The sequence below is a fragment of the Arachis ipaensis genome, chromosome B3 (assembly GCF_059453495.1).
Source record: "Arachis ipaensis isolate K30076 ecotype BB chromosome B3, ASM5945349v1, whole genome shotgun sequence".
NCBI lineage: Eukaryota > Viridiplantae > Streptophyta > Magnoliopsida > Fabales > Fabaceae > Arachis > Arachis ipaensis.
Window position 1 is genome coordinate 90,695,144 of NC_142438.1, and position 7,884 is coordinate 90,703,027.

Consider the following 7,884-nt stretch of genomic DNA (forward strand, 5'->3'; position numbering starts at 1 on the left):
ATGGCATTGGTCGGTGTAATGTGTGGTGCTAGAGCACAAACCACAAATTCTAGGAGGGCCTTCAAGTTGAGCAACTGGAGGTAGGGCTTGGACGTCGTTGATGGAGTAGTATTCCCTTTGATCCCTTTGAATTTGTGTAAGGATGGTGGTCATATCCCCAAGTGCCTTAGTTAAGCTTGATTCGGAAGGGGATGGTTCTACCACACCCTTAAGGGGGTTACTCCTTACTCTTGTGTGTTGTGTGGATTCGGCAACATTCTTTATCAAATCCCAAGCTTCTCCCTCTGTCTTGTTTTTCGAAAGGGAGCCACCACTAGAAGCGGTGAGCAATCTTCTATCCTCTGTACAAAGACCTCTAGTAAAGTAGCTAATGAGCAAGTTAGTGGTCATTTCGTGGTGTGGACATGACTCCAATAACCTCTTAAACCGAGACCAATACTCGTACAAACTCTCTTGGTCTCTTTGCATTATGCCCGAAATCTCCTTCTGGATGTAGTCGGTCTTCTCCGATGGAAAGAATTTATCAAGAAACTCTCTTCTCAAGAAATCCCAATTAGTCACAATCTCATCCGGTAGCGAATAGAACCATGTTTTTGCTTGCGCTTCAAGAGAGAATGGGAAGGCAAAAACCATGACAGCTACCTCATCGGCTCCATGCCTTTGAGCAGTAGAACAAGCAACTTGAAAATCCTTCAAATGTCGGATGGGGTCTTGACCCGGCAACCCATGAAACTTAGGAAGTAGATTTATCAAGCTACTCTTCAACTCAAAGTTCGGATCAAGGTTAGGATACCTTGCTTGCAACGGTTGAAGTATGATATCCGGGGCTCCTTGCTCATGCAAAGTGATCCGGCGTGGCTCCGCCATATGTGGCTCACTTGTAGGATGCAAAGATGTATTAGTAGTGCCAACAGAAGAATAGGAAGTAACAGACTCCAAGTCACTCTCAGTAACGTCTAGTGATTCGGTGTTTTCCTCAAGAGAGGCCGAAGTACTAGGTGTATAGTCCAACCGCCGCCTAGCTTGCCGAGTGTGTAATAAAGTCCTTTCGATCTCGGGATCAAAATTGGCCAAGCTAGAGTTCGGTTGAGACTGAGTCATCAAACTTGAAAGTCATAGCATAAATGTAAAGGAAATCTAAACTATGGCTAAGTAATTAAAGAAGTAAACTATCTACAATATTCACATATTCACATAACCAATATCAAGGCATATGTTGCAACCATTCCCCGGCAACGTCGCCAAAAATTTGACCACTGTCACAGAAGCACCCGAAGATGTATTGGTAAAGATTCTCTTCAAGAAAACCGCGTTGTAAGTATAGCTCTACCAACAACAATCCTCGGGGGTCAAATTTAGAAGAGGGATTTGGTTGTCACAAGTTCAACCCCAATAGAAATAACCGAAGTATCCAAACCTCGGGTCGTCTCACAAGGAATGGGCAATCATGTGCTTCGACATTGGTTAGAAATCCGGGGTTGTGAGTTATGAGCATGAAAATAAATGGAAATCTTAACAAACAAGTAATCTTAAAATGCAACAATTAATTCAATCAACTAAACAAAACATAAGCACCTTAAATGAATAAACAACATCCTACTTAATCCTATTATGTCCCAAACAAGAAACTACAACTGAAGCAATTGGTTGAGAAAGTTGATTTTCAAGTATGAATAATAAAGGTAACTCTTGGCTAGGCTCGGGAATTGGGATCACCATCCTTGTCTAACAACTATACCTTGACAATTATAAGGAACCAAGCTCATTAAGTCTACTCTCAAGTCTTAAATACGTGATATCTACTCCTAGACTTGAAGTACGTCAAATGGCCCTGATCACATCAACCCATAAGTCCCAACCTACCTACTAATTAGATTAGTAGTGGGTTGGCGTCAATGAGTATCAAATTGACCACCTAGGGCTCCCAAATCATCAAATCCATTAGACCCAATGACTCAAGTTTACACAATTCCCTTGACTTAGGCCAAGAGTGAAAAAGAACTACTCCATAATCAAAGTAAACAATTCATCAAACACTTGGTAAGCACTAACAAAAGACATGTTCAAATTAGCAATTAAATTGAGTTCTACAAATACCCACTAACGATTATCAACATGCAATCATCCAAACAACAAAGCTAAGCATAGAAATCATCATTGTAACATCAACAAGTCAAGATTCACAACATTCATGAAATGGGTATAAAATGAGAATTGACAAGAATTCATAAATTATCACAAGATATAAGCAAAATTGTAACAAGAAATTCAAATTGAACAATTAAGACTAGTAATTAACAAGATTCAAGTCACAAATCAACAAGGGAAGATCAAATTAAAACTAGATCTTGAGAGGAACAAGGGTTTCTCCTTCTAGAATAACCAAAGAACCGCAAAAACTAACTAAAAATTATGTCCTAGTGTAGAATGAGTGATCCCCTCTTTCCCCTAGCATCCTTGGGTCTTTTTCCATGCAGAAGCAGCTTGAAATTAGGCCTAATGAGCCTCAGAAATCGCCAGGCACGATTTCCTTTAATGAGGTCACGTGTAGCCTTCCACGCGTGCGCGCCATGCGTGCACGTGCGCCGATTGCTCTTGCGTTCTACGCGTGCGCGCCAAGTGCGCGTGCGCGTCGATAAGATTCTCCTGATTCGCGCGGATGCGTCCATCCTCGCGCGCCACTTCCAGCCAATCCCATCCACGCGTACGCGTGGAGTTCACGAGCCCGCCGATGCTGCTTTTCCAAAGATCTCAATTCTTCATGTTCCTCCCTTTTGTACATGCTTTCTCCCTCTCTTCTAAGTCATTCCTACCCTATAATTCCTGAAATTACTCAAGAAATACATCACGGCATCGAATGGCAATAGAAGAGGATTAAAATATGGCAATTTTAAGGCAAAATAAGCATGTTTTACATCATCGAGCAATATTGGAAAGTGAACACAAAACCATGCATTTCTTGCAAATAAGTGTGAGAAATATTGATAAAATCCCCCAAAATAAGCACAAGATAAACCACAAAATCAGGGTTTATCACCTCTCGAATGAAAATACTTGCCACGTCCCCGACTAGAGCTCCCTCCATGAGTGTCCTTAGATGCCACCACGGTCTTGGCATACTCCTCCACTACTCTAGGCTTATTCACCAAGTCAGAGAATACACGAATCTCCATAGGAGCCACAGCAGTCATAATTCTCTCCTTCAAACCCCTCTAGTACTTAACGCATCTCCACCTCTCGTAAGTCTCCGGGTTACCCTGACATACCCAAGAAAACCTACAAAACTCTTCAAACTTATTAGTGTACTCTGCCACAGACATGGAACCTTGCTTCAACTACATTAGCTCCATCTCCTTCGCTTCCCTTGCAGACTCAGGGAAGTATTTCTTATAGAAAGCCATTTGGAACACCTCCCATGGAATGTTAGTGTTCTGAAGCTGTAGCAAACGATACTTAGCTTGCCACCAGGGCTGGGCCTCTCCCGCTAGCTGATAAGCGGCAAACTTTACATATTGATTGAGTGGAACATGCTGCGCCTGTAAAGCACGCTCCATAGCCTTGAACCAGTGGTCCGCTTCCACAGGATTAGTAGATCCTCAGAAAGTTGGCGGATGAATCTTGAGAAATGTCGCCAAGGTCATCAGAACTCCTCCTGTGTTATCACCGTTAACCTCAGCATTATCATTGGCATTCCCTTCACCATTTCCGTTGCCATTTCCGTTCCCAGCCGGTTGGCCCAATCTCTGCACAGCTTGCAGAGTCGCAGCAGCATTCGCTTCCATGGTGTTTGCTAAGTTAGCCATGGCCGCCATGAACTCGGCATGGTTATCAGTTGGTTGCTCATTCCTACTCTCTCGCGTACGTGTTCGACCTCGCCCGCGAGTGGCCATGTAGGGTTCCTGTCTACAACAAACAATCGATATCAAGGTGATCAGTCTCAATATCAAAAGCCTAGTGCTTCAATTATCCCAAACAGGCACTCACAAACAAGCATGCTATGCATATATCAAACAGATAACCTAATAGCATCACAGAAAAGACACACAGAGTATGCAATGAAGCACAATCGGTCCATCCCTCAGGCTCACGAGGACAACCGCTCTGATACCACTAAATGTAACACCCTAATTAGCCTAAGCCTTACCTCGCGTGGTAAAGTAAAGGTTAATCAGAGATTACGACAGTTCTAAGCTCATACATAATATATATATATAGAAGAATGGTATAATCTAGAAGCCCGATGAAGGATATAGCTAAAAAAAATAGGATTTCAAAAGCGCAAACGTACTATCTTAAAGCATAAGAAATAGAAGTGATATAAACAATGATAGTAGTATAATAGTGTAATACCATAAGAAACTAGCCACGGCTCGCGGAGTTTAAGCCGGCTAGCCAAATACAGATGTACAAAACCAGACAGTTTAAAAATAGCTTATACAAATTTTTCTCTCAAAATACAAGCCTCTAGGTGAATACAAAATACAAAAAGAGAGATGTATAAACAAACTAAACCAAAAGACTCCAAAAGAATCCAAGATCCTCCGCCCTTGTCACCATCCAAAGCAACTCACCGAGGTGGGTTGCGACCTGCATCTGAAAAACACAACAAAGATATGGTATGAGAACTGGAGGTTCTCAGTATGGTAACAGTGCCTAGTGATGTAGGATATAAGATCCCGGGACGCCAAAGGCAATCCTAAGCTCCATATCCATCACAAGATTCAAGCTTAAAGCATTCTAAAACAAATAAGCATAATATAAACCTCATCATAAATAAATTGGGTGCTTTATCTTAAGGGATTTCTATTCTAACTAAACACCGCTGTCCCACAGCCTTCACCAACCTATTCTCCATGCGATCCCATCGCCGCCGCCTTCCGAACCTCCTCAATCCCAGTAGAAAGTACAATTAATAACAATACAAGTAATTTACAAGTAAAAGCATACAATTCAAGTAGATCAAGTAAGCAAATAGGCATGTTATTCAAGTAGGCATACAATTACAAGTCGGCAAAGCAAACAAGCAAATAGAAAATGCATATGATGAATGCCTGTCCTACTGGCTGTGATATCACATTGTCGGTTCAACTGCCAACCCGACACATCTCCATGGAGACATCGCCCTTCGAATTTCTCATATGGGAACCCCGAGATATAGTGCCCGGATCACTGTCCAGGTACCGGCGCCTGCTCGCCTATGGTCCGAAGGGATGCGAGCGGGATATTCTTGCCACAGACCTCACATCTCAATGCAAGCGGGACGAACCACCGCCCTTACTCCGCCGCCGCTACCTCGATAGGCAGGATCCAACCGCCGTCCCTGCCGGGCGCATAGCGTATCATATTCTCAGTAAAAATAATATCTCAATGGTTTTCAGAAAACATTTTCAATATACAGAGATCCATCGCCTCAATCCGAGTCCTTGACTCATCTCAACCACTGTCCATTCATATCTCAGTTTCCAATGTCCAAAGTTCATCATTACTTATCTCATATATCACTCATCCTTCACCCAACGTCAAATCATTCTCAGCACGCCAGAAACCTAAGCCTCCATTTTCTAAGTTATCATAAAACCATGTATCAGGACTCTTAAGTTATATACCATGTTCTAATACTCAAAACTAGGCCCAAAAGTCTTAAAATGGTGTTTTAGAAACTTACGACCTTGTTGGAAAGGTAGAATAATTAAAAAATAAGAAAATTTTAAGATATAGGACGTGTGGGGCAGCACAGGGGTGTGTGCGTGCGCACACTCCTGAGAGTTTTGAAATGTGTGTGTACGCACAGGGGTGTGTGTATGCACATGTGTCAATTTTTACAAGGATCTGTCCGCTCGCACAACCTGTGCCAGCGCCCCCAACAGACCAGCCTTCCCGACGTGTGCGTCTGCACAGACCTGTGCGTCTGCACAGATTGAAGTTTTTCCTTAGATGTGTGCGCGCACAAGCTGTGCTGGCGCTGTGAACAGAATGCACCTCCCTGCCTGTACGTGCGCACAAGTGTGTGCGTCCGCACAGGTCAAAATTCTGGTAGGGGTGTGCGCCTGCACACATCAACAAATCTTGAAATTCTGCAACTTTGCAGAATTTCAGATTTTTAACACCAACTTTGAAGGATCATAACTCACTCTACAAAATTCTAATTTTCACAACTTTTATATCGATTTAAAGAGTTTTCAAAAATCTTTATTCATAAACAAATTTCAATCAATTTCAAAAACCGAGGCAAAAGTTATGATCGTACAAAGTTCATCAAAAACTCAATTTTACCAAACTTCATAACTTACACAATTTATTACCATACACATTCCAACCTTTACCATACCATTCCAAAACTCCATTTTTCATCAAAATGTACCTATTGTATCATAATACACCAACTTTACCACATTCTCCTTCCCATTTCCTTATTTCCAATTCCAACATCAACCATATAACACTTATGATCAAAATCACCATCACACTCACCATTTCATAAATCATCATACTACAATTATCATAAGGAACCAACTTCCAATCCATACAATCATTCAACAACATCATATCATTAAAATTCATCACAAATCAACCCAACATTCATCAATTCATCAACATTTAACACACCAACCATGATTTTAGTTTAACCTATCTTATTGGTCACTAGCCTATGTGTCCATGAATATTATATACTACATAGAGGAAACCGAAACCATACCTTGGCCGATTCTCCCTATGCACCCAAATTCCAACTTGGCACAATTAATCTTCCAACCACAATCCAAGCTTTCAAATCCACTCCAATAAGCACAATTTGTTCCAAGAGCTCCCAAAGCCACAATAATCAAGCTATATACATATAAATCACCTCAAATCAACCTAGGGTTCTAATTAAATATAATTTCCCAAGGGTTTAGTGGCTTTACCTCCTCCAACAATTTTGCTAGCAAGAATCCAAGGCTAAGCAAGGATTAGAGCAAACCTAAACACCAAGAATCACAAAAACTCATTTAATCAAAAACCCTATATACCCAAAATTTTGAAGAGAGAAACTAAAAGGGATTCAAGCTTTCCTTACCAGTTTCTTATATGGGATGTGTAGACCTCTCCGCAAGGAATGCGTAGCTGCTGATGGCACGTAAATCGGAGCTCTCTAGCTCAAGATATGAGCTTTGGAAGAAGATGATGAATAGTGTTCACTCTCTTCTCCACTCCTCCTTTCAATTTCTGATTGTGTGTGCTTGTTAGTGTGTTGTGATGCTGATTGGTTCATTAATTGAGTCTTTTATATGTTGGGCTTGGGCCCAACTTGGGCCCGGTCCAACCTATTAGAGTTTTTAGCCTGTTTGGCCCAACTTCGGGCCAAACCTTTAAAATTAACGCCCGGTTTTCTATTTCTAATATTTTTCTAAGGTTTTCACCGGTTTTTACTTTTTCTCATGTGGTACCGGATAGACTTGAACCGGTTCAACTGGTTCAACTGTTAGTTCGCGGTTTTTTACGGTTTTTCGCAGAAAGCACATTTTCTGACTCAGAAAAACCTACTGAATCCAAAAATCACCTTTAAATCCTCAAATTCTCACTCTAACTTTTCGGAATCTAATTTGGGAAATTAATCACTTAATTAACCGGTTGATTAATTACGGTTCTTACATAGGGCAATTGGTTTTGAATTGAGAGTTTTGGTAAATATTGAGTTTTAAGGTTTTTGGTAAAAATGGATTTTGGGCCAAATTTGGCAGATCATATCTCGAGCTTCAGTTTTCGAAATGGATTGAATTTCGTATCAAATAAAAGATAATTTAAAGATCTTTAGAACGGTATAGATTTTATGGAAATAAGAAATTTGCAGAAAAATATATGATCGTTGGAAGTTAGTATAAAAAATATGAATTCTGTGATAAT